Here is a 16,479-nt window from a genome sequence, read left to right on the forward strand (position 1 = left end):
AGGATAATAGAACTGAGTGACACTGGGCAGCGAGAACAGCACTGAACTACTGTACTGTACTACCATATACTGGTCAGTGGTCACCACAGTGCAGCACTGATAATAATGAGCACAAATACACTGTGCACTGTATAGGATACTGGAACTGAGTGACACTAGGCAGAGAGAACAGCACTGGACTACTGTACTGTACTGTAATACCATATACTGGTTAGTGGTCACCACAATGCCACAATGATAATAATGAGCACAGATATACTGTGCACTGTTCAGTATAATAGAACTGAGTGACACTGGGCAGCGAGAACAGCACTGGACTACTGTACTGTAATGCCATATACTGGTCAGTGGTCACCACAATGCAGCACTGATAATAATGAGCACAGATACACTGTGCACTGTATAGGATACTAGAACTGAGTGACACTGGGCAGAGAGAACAGCACTGGACTACTGTACTGTACTGTAATACCATATACTGGTTAGTGGTCACCACAATGCCACAATTATAATAATGAGCACAGATACACTGTGCACTGTTCAGTATAATAGAACTGAGTGACACTGGGCAGCGAGTACAGCACTGGACTACTGTACTGTAATACCATATACTGATCAGTGGTCACCACAATGCAGCACTGATAATAATGAGCACATATACACTGTGCACTGTTCAGGATAATAGAACTGAGTGACATTGTGCAGCGAGAACAGCACTGGACTACTGTACTGTACTAACATATACTGGTCAGTGATCATCACAATGCAGCACTGATAATAATGAGCACAGATACACTGTGCACTATTCAATATAATAGAACTGAGTGACAATGGGCAGTGAGAACAGCACTGGACTACTGTACTGTAATACCATATACTGGTCAGTGGTCACCACAATGCAGCACTGATAATAATGAGCACATATACACTGTGCACTGTTCAGGATAATAGAACTGAGTGACATTGTGCAGCGAGAACAGCACTGGACTACTGTACTATACTACCATATACTGGTCAGTGGTCATCACAATGCAGCACTGATAATAATGAGCACAGATATACTGTGCACTGTTCAGGATTATAGAACTGATTGACATTGTGCAGAGATAACAGCACTGGACTACTGTACTGTACTAGCATATACTGGTCAGTGGTCACCACAATGCAGCAATGATAATAATGTGCACAGATACACTGTGCACTGTTCAGGATAATAGAACTGAGTGACACTGGGCAGCGAGAACAGCACTGGACTACTTGACTGTAATACCATATACTGGTCAGTGGTCACCACAATGCAGCACTGATAATAATGTGCACAGATACACTGTGCACTGCTCATGATAATAGAACTGAGTGACACTGGGCAGCGAGAACAGCACTGGACTACTGTACTGTACTAGCATATACTGGTCAGTGGTCACCACTATAGAGCACTGATAATAATGAGCACAGATACACTATGCACTGTATAGGATACTAGAACTGAGTGACACTGGGCAGAGAGAACAGCACTGGACTACTGTACTGTACTGTAATACCATATACTGGTTAGTGGTCACCACAATGCCACAATGATAATATTGAGCACAGATACATTGTGCACTGTTCAGTTTAATAGAACTGAGTGACACTGGGCAGCGAGAACAGCACTGGACTATTGTACTGTAATACCATATACTGGTCATTGGTCACCACAATGCAGCAATGATAATAATGAGCACAGATACACTGTGCACTGTTCAGGATAATAGAACTGAGTGACACTGGGCAGCGAGAACAGCACTGGACTACTGGACTGTAATACCATATACTGGTCAGTGGTCACCACAATGCAGCACTGATAATAATGAGCACTGATACACTGTGCAATGTTCAGGATAATAGAACTGAGTGACACTTGGAAGCGAGAACAGCACTGGACTACTGTACTGTACTACCATATACTAGTCAGTGGTCATCACAATGCAATACTGATAATAATGAGCACAGATACACTGTGCACTTTTCAGGATAATAGAACTGAGTGAAAATGGGCAGCGAGAACAGCACTGGACTACTGTACTTTACTGTACTACCATAAACTGGTCAGAGGTCACCACAATACAGCAATGATAATAATGAGCACAGATACACTATGCACTGTTCAGGATAATAGAACTGAGTGACACTGGGCAGCGAGAACAGCACTGGACTACCGTACTGTAATACCATATACTAGTCAGTGGTCCCCACAATGCAGCACTGATAATAATGAGCACAGATATACTGTGCACTGTTCAGGATTATAGAACTGAGTGACATTGTGCAGCGAGAACAGCACTTAACTACTGTACTGTACTACCATATACTGGTCAGTGGTCACCACAATGCAGCACTGATAATAGTGAGCACAGATAAACTGTGCACTGTTCAGGATAATAGTACTGAGTGACAATGGGCAGCGAGAACAGCACTGGACTACTGTACTGTACTACCATATACTGGTCAGTGGTAACCACAATACAGCAATGATAATAATGAGCACTGATACACTGTGCACTGTTCAGGATAATAGAACTGAGTGACACTGGGCAGCGAGAACAGCACTGGACTACTGTACTGTAATACCATATACTAGTCAGTGGTCCCCACAATGCAGCACTGATAATAATGAGCACAGATATACTGTGCACTGTTCAGGATTATAGAACTGAGTGACATTGTGCAGCGAGAACAGCACTGAACTACTGTACTGTACTACCATATACTGGTCAGTGGTCACCACAATGCAGCACTGATAATAATGAGCACAGAAACACTGTGCACTGTATAGGATACTGGAACTGAGTGACACTAGGCAGAGAGAACAACACTGGACTACTGTACTGTACTGTAATACCATATACTGGTTAGTGGTCACCACAATGCCACAATGATAATAATGAGCACAGATATACTGTGCACTGTTCAGTATAATAGAACTGAGTGACACTGGGCAGCGAGAACAGCACTGGACTACTGTACTGTAATACCATATACTGGTCAGTGGTCACCACAATGCAGCACTGATAATAATGAGCACAGATACACTGTGCACTGTATAGGATACTAGAACTGAGTGACACTGGGCAGAGAGAACAGCACTGGACTACTGTACTGTACTGTAATACCATATACTGGTTAGTGGTCACCACAATGCCACAATGATAATAATGAGCACAGATACACTGTGCACTGTTCAGGATAATAGAACTGAGTGACACTGGGCAGCGAGAACAGCAATGGACTACTGTACTGTAATACCATATACTGGTCAGTGGTCACCACAATGCAGCACTGATAATAGTGAGCACAGATAAACTGTGCACTGTTCAGGATAATAGTACTGAGTGACAATGGGCAGCGATAACAGCACTGGACTACTGTACTGTACTACCATATACTGGTCAGTGGTCACAACAATGCAGCACTGATAATAATGAGCACAGATACACTGTGCACTGTTCAGGATAATAGAACTGAGTGACACTGGGCAGCGAGAACAGCACTGTACTACTGTACTGTACTACCATATACTGGTCAGTGGTCACCACTATAGCGCACTGATAATAATGAGCACAGATACACTGTGCACTGTATAGGATACTAGAACTGAGTGACACTGGGCAGAGAGAACAGCACTGGACTACTGTACTGTACTGTAATACCATATACTGGTTAGTGGTCACCACAATGCCACAATGATAATATTGAGCACAGATACATTGTGCACTGTTCAGTATAATAGAACTGAGTGACACTGGGCAGCGAGAACAGCACTGGACTATTGTACTGTAATACCATATACTGGTCATTGGTCACCACAATGCAGCAATGATAATAATGAGCACAGATACACTGTGCACTGTTCAGGATAATAGAACTGAGTGACACTGGGCAGCGAGAACAGCACTGGACTACTGGACTGTAATACCATATACTGGTCAGTGGTCACCACAATGCAGCACTGATAATAATGAGCACTGATACACTGTGCAATGTTCAGGATAATAGAACTGAGTGACACTTGGAAGCGAGAACAGCACTGGACTACTGTACTGTACTACCATATACTAGTCAGTGGTCATCACAATGCAATACTGATAATAATGAGCACAGATACACTGTGCACTTTTCAGGATAATAGAACTGAGTGAAAATGGGCAGCGAGAACAGCACTGGACTACTGTACTTTACTGTACTACCATAAACTGGTCAGTGGTCACCACAATACAGCAATGATAATAATGAGCACAGATACACTATGCACTGTTCAGGATAATAGAACTGAGTGACACTGGGCAGCGAGAACAGCACTGGACTATCGTACTGTAATACCATATACTAGTCAGTGGTCCCCACAATGCAGCACTGATAATAATGAGCACAGATATACTGTGCACTGTTCAGGATTATAGAAGTGAGTGACATTGTGCAGCGAGAACAGCACTGAACTACTGTACTGTACTACCATATACTGGTCAGTGGTCACCACAATGCAGCACTGATAATAGTGAGCACAGATAAACTGTGCACTGTTCAGGATAATAGTACTGAGTGACAATGGGCAGCGAGAACAGCACTGGACTACTGTACTGTACTACCATATACTGGTCAGTGGTAACCACAATACAGCAATGATAATAATGAGCACTGATACACTGTGCACTGTTCAGGATAATAGAACTGAGTGACACTGGGCAGCGAGAACAGCACTGGACTACTGTACTGTAATACCATATACTAGTCAGTGGTCCCCACAATGCAGCACTGATAATAATGAGCACAGATATACTGTGCACTGTTCAGGATTATAGAACTGAGTGACATTGTGCAGCGAGAACAGCACTGAACTACTGTACTGTACTACCATATACTGGTCAGTGGTCACCACAATGCAGCACTGATAATAATGAGCACAGAAACACTGTGCACTGTATAGGATACTGGAACTGAGTGACACTAGGCAGAGAGAACAACACTGGACTACTGTACTGTACTGTACTGTAATACCATATACTGGTTAGTGGTCACCACAATGCCACAATGATAATAATGAGCACAGATAGACTGTGCACTGTTCAGTATAATAGAACTGAGTGACACTGGGCAGCGAGAACAGCACTGGACTACTGTACTGTAATACCATATACTGGTCAGTGGTCACCACAATGCAGCACTGATAATAATGAGCACAGATACACTGTGCACTGTAAAGGATACTAGAACTGAGTGACACTGGGCAGAGAGAACAGCACTGGACTACTGTACTGTACTGTAATACCATATACTGGTTAGTGGTCACCACAATGCCACACTGATAATAATGAGCACAGATACACTGTGCACTGATCAGGATAATAGAACTGAGTGACACTGGGCAGCGAGAACAGCAATGGTCTACTGTACTGTACTACCATATACTGGTCAGAGATCACCACAATGCAGCACTGATAATAATGTGCACAGATACACTGTGCACTGCTCAGGATAATAGAACTGAGTGACACTGGGCAGTGAGAACAGCACTGGACTACTGTACTGTACTAGCATATACTGGTCAGTGGTCACCACAATAGAGCACTGATAATAATGAGCACAGATACACTGTGCACTGTATAGGATACTAGAACTGAGTGACACTGGGCAGAGAGAACAGCACTGGACTACTGTACTGTACTGTTATACCATATACTGGTTAGTGGTCACCACAATGCCACAATGATAATAATGAGCACAGATACATTGTGCACTGTTCAGTATAATAGAACTGAGTGACACTGGGCAGCGAGAACAGCACTTGACTACTGTACTGTAATACCATATACTGGTCATTGGTCACCACAATGCAGCAATGATAATAATGAGCACAGATACACTGTGCACTGTTCAGGATAATAGAACTGAGTGACACTGGGCAGCGAGAACAGCACTGGACTACTGGACTGTAATACCATATACTGGTCAGTGGTCACCACAATGCAGCACTGATAATAATGAGCACTGATACACTGTGCAATGTTCCGGATAATAGAACTGAGTGACACTTGGAAGCGAGAACAGCACTGGACTACTGTTCTGTACTACCATATACTGGTCAGTGGTCATCACAATGCAATACTGATAATAATGAGCACAGATACACTGTGCACTTTTCAGGATAATAGAACTGAGTGAAAATGGGCAGCGAGAACAGCACTGGACTACTGTACTGTACTGTACTACCATATACTGGTCAGTGGTCACCACAATGCAGCAATGATAATAATGAGCACAGATATACTGTGCACTGTTCAGGATAATAGAACTGAGTGACACTGGGCAGCGAGAACAACACTGGACTACTGTACTGTACTACCATATACTTGTCAGTGGTCACCACAATACAGCAATGATAATAATGAGCACTGACACACTGTGCACTGTTCAGGATAATAGAACTGAGTGACACTGGGCAGCGAGAACAGCAATGGACTACTATACTGTAATACCATATACTGTTCAGTGGTCACCACAATGCAGCACTGATAATAGTGAGCACAGATAAACTATGCACTGTTCAGGATAATAGTACTGAGTGACAATGGGCAGCGAGAACAGCACTGGACTACTGTACTGTACTACCATATACTGGTCAGTGGTAACCACAATACAGCAATGATAATAATGAGCACTGATACACTGTGCACTGTTCAGGATAATAGAACTGAGTGACACTGAGCAGCGAGAACAGCACTGGACTACTGTACTGTACTACCATATACTGGTCAGTGGTCACAACAATGCAGCACTGATAATAATGAGCACAGATACACTGTGCACTGTTCAGGATAATAGAACAGAGTGACACTGGGCAGCGAGAACAGCACTGGACTACTCGACTGTAATACCATATACTGGTCAGTGGTCACCACAATGCAGCACTGATAATAATGTGCACAGATATACTGTGCACTGTTCAGGATAATAGAACTGAGTAACACTGGGCAGCGAGAACAGCACTGGACTACTGTACTGTACTACCATATACTGGTCAGAGATCACCACAATGCAGCACTGATAATAATGAGCACAGATACACTGTGCACTGATCAGGATAATAGAACTGACTGACACTTGGCAGCGAGAACAGCACTGGACTACTGGACTGTAATACCATATACAGGTCAGTGGTCACCACAATGCAGCACTGATAATAATGTGCACAGATACACTGTGCACTGCTCAGGATAATAGAACTGAGTGACACTGGGCAGCGAGAACAGCACTGGACTACTGTACTGTACTAGCATATACTGGTCAGTGGTCACCACAATAGAGCACTGATAATAATGAGCACAGATACACTGTGCACTGTATAGGATACTAGAACTGAGTGACACTGGGCAGAGAGAACAGCACTGGACTACTGTACTGTACTGTTATACCATATACTGGTTAGTGGTCACCACAATGCCACAATGATAATAATGAGCACAGATACATTGTGCACTGTTCAGTATAATAGAACTGAGTGACACTGGGCAGCGAGAACAGCACTGGACTACTGTACTGTAATACCATATACTGGTCATTGGTCACCACAATGCAGCAATGATAATAATGAGCACAGATACACTGTGCACTGTTCAGGATAATAGAACTGAGTGACACTGGGCAGAGAGAACAGCACTGGACTACTGTACTGTACTGTTATACCATATACTGGTTAGTGGTCACCACAATGCCACAATGATAATAATGAGCACAGATACATTGTGCACTGTTCAGTATAATAGAACTGAGTGACACTGGGCAGCGAGAACAGCACTGGACTACTGTACTGTAATACCATATACTGGTCATTGGTCACCACAATGCAGCAATGATAATAATGAGCACATATACACTGTGCACTGTTCAGGATAATAGAACTGAGTGACACTGGGCAGCGAGAACAGCACTGGACTACTGGACTGTAATACCATATACTGGTCAGTGGTCACCACAATGCAGCACTGATAATAATGAGCACTGATACACTGTGCAATGTACCGGATAATAGAACTGAGTGACACTTGGAAGCGAGAACAGCACTGGACTACTGTTCTGTACTACCATATACTGGTCAGTGGTCATCACAATGCAATACTGATAATAATGAGCACAGATACACTGTGCACTTTTCAGGATAATAGAACTGAGTGAAAATGGGCAGCGAGAACAGCAGTGGACTACTGTACTGTACTGTACTACCATATACTGGTCAGTGGTCACCACAATGCAGCAATGATAATAATGAGCACAGATAAACTGTGCACTGTTCAGGATAATAGAACTGAGTGACACTGTGCAGCGAGAACAACACTGGACTACTGTACTGTACTACCATATACTTGTCAGTGGTCACCACAATACAGCAATGATAATAATGAGCACTGACACACTGTGCACTGTTCAGGATAATAGAACTGAGTGACACTGGGCAGCGAGAACAGCAATGGACTACTGTACTGTAATACCATATACTGTTCAGTGGTCACCACAATGCAGCACTGATAATAGTGAGCACAGATAAACTGTGCACTGTTCAGGATAATAGTACTGAGTGACAATGTGCAGCGAGAACAGCACTGGACTCCTGTACTGTACTACCATATACTGGTCAGTGGTAACCACAATACAGCAATGATAATAATGAGCACTGATACACTGTGCACTGTTCAGGATAATAGAACTGAGTGACACTGAGCAGCGAGAACAGCACTGGACTACTGTAATGTACTACCATATACTGGTCAGTGGTCTCCACAATGCTGCACTGATAATAATGTGCACAGTTACACTGTGCACTGTTCATGATAATAGAACTGAGTGACATTGTGCAGAGAGAACAGCACTGGACTACTGTACTGTGTTACCATATACTGGTCAGTGGTCATCACAATGCAGCACTGATAATAATGAGCACAGATACACTGTCCACTGTTCAGGATAATAGAAATGAGTGACAATGTGCAACGAGAACAGCACTGGACTACTGTACTGTACTACCATATACTGGTCAGTGGTCACAACAATGCAGCACTGATAATAATGAGCACAGATACACTGTGCACTGTTCAGGATAATAGAACAGAGTGACACTGGGCAGCGAGAACAGCACTGGACTACTCGACTGTAATACCATATACTGGTCAGTGGTCACCACAATGCAGCACTGATAATAATGTGCACAGATATACTGTGCACTGTTCAGGATAATTGTTAGGGTCTCCTGCCCTGTGCTGCCACGTCGTCATGGCAACCGGGAGACAAGTGCTAGCGGAGTAACCTGAGCGCAGCTGATACTCCGGTTCGGGTCTTTTGCTGTGCAGTGGTTACAGGCAGGGGATCCGGTGCTGGTTTTTGTGCTCACAGTCTGTGAGGTCTGAGGCGGGCGTGGACAGCACCTGCTTTATAAGGCCTCTTCTCAGGTTAAGCAGATGCTGCTGAATCTTTGTTGGTTAGTCAGTTCCTGAAAGTTAGCCAGTACTGTGTAGCTTTGTATTTGTTGTTGCTTACTGCAAATAGGCCTGGGGATTTGGTACTACACTCTGCCAATCCAGACCTAGCAGTAAGACTGGAGTCAGTCGTTTAGCCTGCTGAGGTTCTTTTGATATTCTGTGAACCCAGCAGGTTTGTGGCTGTACTTTCAGACCTGCCTGCTTAATCCTCTCTCACTGTGCAGGGTGTCCATGTGTCAGTTTAGTGGCAGTAAGCTGTACCTGGGCCCTGCAAGTGAGAATTAGGATTGTGGAGACTCTCCTTGTGTCTATTATTCCATCTCTGACCAAGGAGTTTACTGCCACACCCGTTGGTAACCCTTTAGGGTTTTGCTGTTGCCCTTAGCAACAGCATTTCAGGTTCTCTACGTATTAAAACACAACATCTTGCTTTTTCCATCTGAGCATTTCTAATACTAGGGAGACACCCAGTTTCTTAGCCTCTGGGCTTCACTGTTCACTCTGTGTTGGTTTTGTTACCCTATCACCTTCTGTGTACGTTATGTCATATTTCCCAGTCTGTCTGTGAGTTCATTTGTTTTGCATCCCTCTCTGTTCAGACACCAGCAAATTCCTGCAGGCACTGGTGTGCATAACAGTTCAAACACCAGTACATTCCTGCAGGCACTGGTGTGCATAACATATTCAGCAGCCCAATACTCCTGTTGAAATTTTGTGGGAATATGGAGCATACCCCTCAAAATACGTTGCAACAGGTGGTCGATCAGGTGCAGGTCCTGACTCGTCAATTTAATGATTTGTCCATTAAAATGCACACCTCCCAGGCCGCTGGCGGAGCTCCCGCAGCAGCAGCACCTTCAGGGGTTAAGGAGCCGAAAGTAAATCTTCCGGATCGTTTTTCTGGAGATCGCTCGCAGTTCTTTTGTTTCAAGGAGAGCTGCAAGTTATATTTCCAGCTTAGGCCTCAGTCTTCTGGGTCAGAGATTCAGCGGGTGGGCATAGTGATTTCCTTGCTACAAGGAGACCCACAGGTCTGGGCATATGGGTTGCAGTCTGACTGTCCGTCGCTTAAAAGTGTTGATGTTTTTTTTACGGCACTGGGCATGTTGTATGATGACCCTGACAAGACGGCCTCAGCCGAGGCTCAGATTTCGATCCTTAAGCAAGGGCGAAGGCCAGTTGAGGTTTACTGTACGGAGTTTCGGAGGTTGGCCCATGATACCCAGTGGAATGACCCAGACCTGAGACACCAGTACCGAAGAGGTCTTTCTAACCAGATAAAAGACCAACTGGTACAATATCCCTTGCCTGATAGCTTGGATCAGCTCATGCAGTTATCCATCCGGGTGGATAGACGGCTGAGAGAGCGTAGGCTTGAAAGGGAGACCGAGGTTTCCTTCTTTCCCAAGGGAACCTCAGACTCTGAGGAATTTTCCGAGGAGCCTATGCAGATTGGGGCTACCCGCCTCTCCTCGCGTGAGAAGACGCGGAGGAGACAGCAGGGGTTGTGTTTGTACTGTGGGAAAAAGGGTCATGTGGTAGTATCATGCCCAGAAAAGCCGGAAAACTTCAGGGCCTGAGGGTGATGGGAAATATCCTGTCAGGCCAGAAGTCAGAATTTCCCAAGAAGACTTTTATCATTCCGGTGACCTTGAAGATCCTCGGTCAAACTGTCAAGACTGGGGCCTTTGTGGACAGTGGGGCCGACGGGGTTTTTATGGACCGCCAATTCGCCCTGAAACACTCTGTTTCCTTAGTACCCTTGGCGTCGGAAATTGAGATTTGTGGGTTAAACGGGGAACCGTTATCCCAGGGTAAAATTACCTCTTGCACTAGCCAGATTTCTTTGTTTATTGGAGCCACACACTCTGAAAAATTGTCCTTTTATGTGACTGTCTGTACTTTTGCCCCATTGGTGTTGGGGTTACCCTGGTTAAGGGCCCACAATCCTCAATTTGACTGGGTCTCTGGGGAGATTCTTAGTTGGGGTACTGATTGTTTCAGGAGTTGCTTGAGCCTTCCAGTCAGGCTCTCGCAGCTAAGTTTGCCAGGATTGCCAGGGTGTTATGCAGATTTTGCGGACGTGTTCTCCAAAAAAGTTGCAGAGGTACTACCTCCCCATCGCCCCTATGACTGTGCCATTAATTTGTTGCCGAATGCTAAGCTTCCCAAGAGCAGGTTGTACTCCCTGTCACGTCCTGAGACTCAGGCTATGGCAGAGTACATTCAGGAGAACTTGGCTAAAGGATTTATCAGACCTTCACAGTCTCCAGTTGGGTCGGGGTTCTTCTTCGTGGGTAAAAAGGACGGTTCATTGCGACCCTGCATCGACTTCAGGGAATTGAACCGTATCACGATTAAAAACTCATACCCACTGCCTCTCATTTCGGTCTTGTTTGACCAGCTTCGTACTGCCACCATTTTTTCTAAGATTGACCTACGCGGTGCGTACAATCTAATCCGAATAAGAGAGGGGGATGAATGGAAGACTGCCTTTAATACCCACTGAGGGCATTATGAATATTTGGTGATGCCTTTTGGGCTCTGTAATGCCCCGGCAGTCTTCCAGGATTTCATGAACGATGTGCTCAGGGAATATTTGGATAGATTCTTAGTTGTATACTTAGATGACATCCTAATCTTCTCCCATTCCCTGGAGGAACATCGGAAGCATGTACGCTTAGTCCTCCAGAAACTCAGAGACCACCGGCTTGGGGCGAAGCTGGAGAAGTGCGAATTTGAAGTTCAGCAAATCGCATTTCTAGGATATATTATCTCCCCAGAAGGTTTCCAAATGGAGGGTTCCAAGGTACAGGCAGTCCTGGATTGGGTGCAGCCCACTAGTTTGAAGGCGCTTCAGCGTTTCCTGGGCTTTGCAAATTTTTATAGACGATTTATCGCTGGATTTTCGTCTATAGTGGCGCCCTTGGTGGCACTCACTAAGAAAGGGGCGGATGTTGCTCACTGGTCTCGTGAGGCCAAAGCGGCTTTTGCCCGTCTCAAAAGGGCATTTGTCTCGGCCAAGGTGCTGCGACACCCAGATCCAGAGCGTCCTTTTGTGGTGGAGGTGGATGCCTCTGAGATGGGTATTGGGGCAGTGCTCTCTCAGATGGGAGTGTCTGATAATCGCCTTCATCCCTGTGCTTACTTTTCCCGTAAATTTTCGCCTGCCGAAATGAATTATGACGTGGGTAACCGGGAATTGTTGGCTATTAAGGATGCACTCGAGGAGTGGAGACACTGGCTTGAGGGGGCTAAGTTTGTGGTCTCAATTTTCACCGACCATAAGAATTTGGCATATTTAGAGTCAGCAAAGCGTCTCAATGCCAGGCAGGCACGATGGGCTTTGTTTTTTGCTCGCTTTAATTTTTTGATAACATATCGCCCTGGGTCAAAAAACATCAAGGCTGATGCGCTCTCGCGGAGTTTTGCTCCAATCCAGGAGACCACCGAGGAGCCGTTGCCCATTGTGTCCCCATCATGTATTAAAGTGGGCATTACCCAGGACCTCTTGTCATTAGTCCTTAGAGCACAGGAGCAGGCTCCTCCAGACCTTCCGGTAGGTCTTTTGTTTGTGCCTCCTAGGTTAAGACAGCGAGTGTTCCTGGAATTCCATGCCAAGAAGTCGGCAGGTCACCCGGGTATTGCCAGAACTCGGGAGTTGCTATCTAGGGCGGTGTGGTGGCCCTCGGTGGCTAAGGATGTGGATCAGTGGGTTCGGGCATGTGACATATGTGCCCGAAATAAGACTCCTAGAGGGGTTCCTGTTGGCCCATTACATCAACTCTCTATTCCATCTAAGCCATGGACCCACATTTCAATGGATTTTGTTGTGGACTTGCCCAAATCCTCGGGGATGACAGCCATCTGGGTTGTCGTTGACAGGTTTTCGAAGATGGCGCACTTCATTCCACTGGTTGGGCTGCCATCGGCAAGACGCCTGTCTGAATTATTTATGCTGCATGTTGTGCGTCTCCACGGGTTGCCACTTGATGTGGTCTCTGACCGCGGATCCCAGTTTGTGGCCAAATTCTGGAGGGCATTTTGTTCCGATCTCCAGATTTCTGTCAGCTTGTCGTCAGGCTACCATCCGCAGTCTAATGGGCAGACTGAAAGGGTGAACCAGTCCTTGGAGCAGTTCCTCAGGTGTTATGTCTCCAAGTGTCAGACTGACTGGGTTGCTCATCTGTCAATGGCGGAGTTTGCCTATAACAACGCGGCTCACTCTGCTACAGGGATCTCTCCCTTCCTTTGTGTGTATGGGCATCATCCTAAGGCCAATTCTTTTGACCCCCTGGACTCCACGCCTGGTGGTTCCTCTGTGGTTACGGTCCTTAGAGGTATTTGGAGGAAAGTGAAGAAAGCCCTTGTGTCTGTGTCATTAGTGACCAAAAGGGTTTTTGATAAGCGGAAAAGACCCTGCAGCTTCAAATTAGGAGACTTCGTCTGGTTGTCTACCAAGAATTTGAAGTTGAGACAGCCATCTCATAAGTTAGGCCCCCGGTTCATCGGCCCTTATAAGATCACCAGGGTTATCAATCCGGTGGCATTTCAGTTAGATCTGCCCCGTTCTTTGGGTATCAATAAAACATTTAATTGTTCCCTTTTAAAACGGGCGATTAGTAATCCTTCTTCCAGAGGAAGACCTTCCCCTCTTCTGATACGTGGCCAGAGGGAGTTTGTTGTTGAAAGGATTCTTGACTCCAAGATGGTTCGGGGTCGGCTGTCATTTTTGGTGCACTGGAAGGGGTATGGCCCGGAGGAGCGGTCGTGGGTGCGCAGTTGTGATCTTCATGCCCCCAGACTGATACGCTCTTTCTTCTCGCAGTTCCCCGATAAACCCGGTGGTAGGGGTTCTTTGACCCCTCGTCAGAGGGGGGTACTGTTAGGGTCTCCTGCCCTGTGCTGCCACGTCGTCATGGCAACCGGGAGACAAGAGCTAGCGGAGTAACCTGAGCGCAGCTGATACTCCGGTTCGGGTCTTTTGCTGTGCAGTGGTTACAGGCAGGGGATCCAGTGCAGGTTTTTGTGCTCACAGTCTGTGAGGTCTGAGGGGGGCGTGGACAGCACCTGCTTTATAAGGCCTCTTCTCAGGTTAAGCAGATGCTGCTGAATCTTTGTTGGTTAGTCAGTTCCTGAAAGTTAGCCAGTACTGTGTAGCTTTGTATTTGTTGTTGCTTACTGCAAATAGGCCTGGGGATTTGGTACTACACTCTGCCAATCCAGACCTAGCAGTAAGACTGGAGTCAGTCGTTTAGCCTGCTGAGGTTCTTTTGATATTCTGTGAACCCAGCAGGTTTGTGGCTGTACTTTCAGACCTGCCTGCTTAATCCTCTCTCACTGTGCAGGGTGTCCATGTGTCAGTTTAGTGGCTGTAAGCTGTACCTGGGCCCTGCAAGTGAGAATTAGGATTGTGGAGACTCTCCTTGTGTCTATTATTCCATCTCTGACCAAGGAGTTTACTGCCACACCCGTTGGTAACCCTTTAGGGTTTTGCTGTTGCCCTTAGCAACAGCATTTCAGGTTCTCTACGTATTAAAACACAACATCTTGCTTTTTCCATCTGAGCATTTCTAATACTAGGGAGACACCCAGTTTCTTAGCCTCTGGGCTTCTCTGTTCACTCTGTGTTGGTTTTGTTACCCTATCACCTTCTGTGTACGTTATGTCATATTTCCCAGTCTGCCTGTGAGTTCATTTGTTTTGCATCCCTCTCTGTTCAGACACCAGTACATTCCTGCAGGCACTGGTGTGCATAACAGTTCAAACACCAGTACATTCCTGCAGGCACTGGTGTGCATAACAATAATAGAACTGAGTAACACTGGGGCAGCGAGAACAGCACTGGACTACTGTACTGTACTACCATATACTGGTCAGAGATCACCACAATGCAGCACTGATAATAATGAGCACAGATACACTGTGCACTGATCAGGATAATAGAACTGACTGACACTTGGCAGCAAGAACAGCACTGGGCTACTGGACTGTAATACCATATACAGGTCAGTGGTCACCACAATGCAGCACTGATAATAATGTGCACAGATACACTGTGCACTGCTCAGGATAATAGAACTGAGTGACACTGGGCAGCAAGAACAGCACTGGACTACTGTACTGTACTAGCATATACTGGTCAGTGGTCACCACAATAGAGCACTGATAATAATGAGCACAGATACACTGTGCACTGTATAGGATACTAGAACTGAGTGACACTGGGCAGAGAGAACAGCACTGGACTACTGTACTGTACTGTAATACCATATACTGGTTAGTGGTCACCACAATGCCACAATGATAATAATGAGCACAGATACATTGTGCACTGTTCAGTATAATGGAACTGAGTGACACTGGGCAGCGAGAACAGCACTGGACTACTGTACTGTAATACCATATACTGGTCATTGGTCACCACAATGCAGCAATGATAATAATGAGCACAGATACACTGTGCACTGTGCAGGATAATAGAACTGAGTGACACTGGGCAGCAAGAACAGCACTGGACTACTGGACTGTAATACCATATACTGGTCAGTGGTCACCACAATGCAATACTGATAATAATGAGCACAGATACACTGTGCACTTTTCAGGATAATAGAACTGAGTGAAAATGGGCAGCGAGAACAGCACAGGACCACTGTACTGTACTGTACTGTACTGTACTACCATATACTGGTCAGTGGTCACCACAATGCAGCAATGATAATAATGAGCACAGATACACTGTGCACTGTTCAGGATTATAGAACTGAGTGACACTGGGCAGCGAGAACAACACTGGACTACTGTACTGTACTACCATATACTTGTCAGTGGTCACCACAATACAGCAATGATAATAATGAGCACTGACACACTGTGCACTGTTCAGGATAATAGAACTGAGTGACACTGGGCAGCGAGAACAGCAATGGACTACTGTACTGTAATACCATATACTGGTCAGTGGTCACCA

This window comes from Pseudophryne corroboree, chromosome 8 (assembly GCF_028390025.1).
Source record: "Pseudophryne corroboree isolate aPseCor3 chromosome 8, aPseCor3.hap2, whole genome shotgun sequence".
Classification (NCBI taxonomy): Eukaryota; Metazoa; Chordata; class Amphibia; order Anura; family Myobatrachidae; genus Pseudophryne; species Pseudophryne corroboree.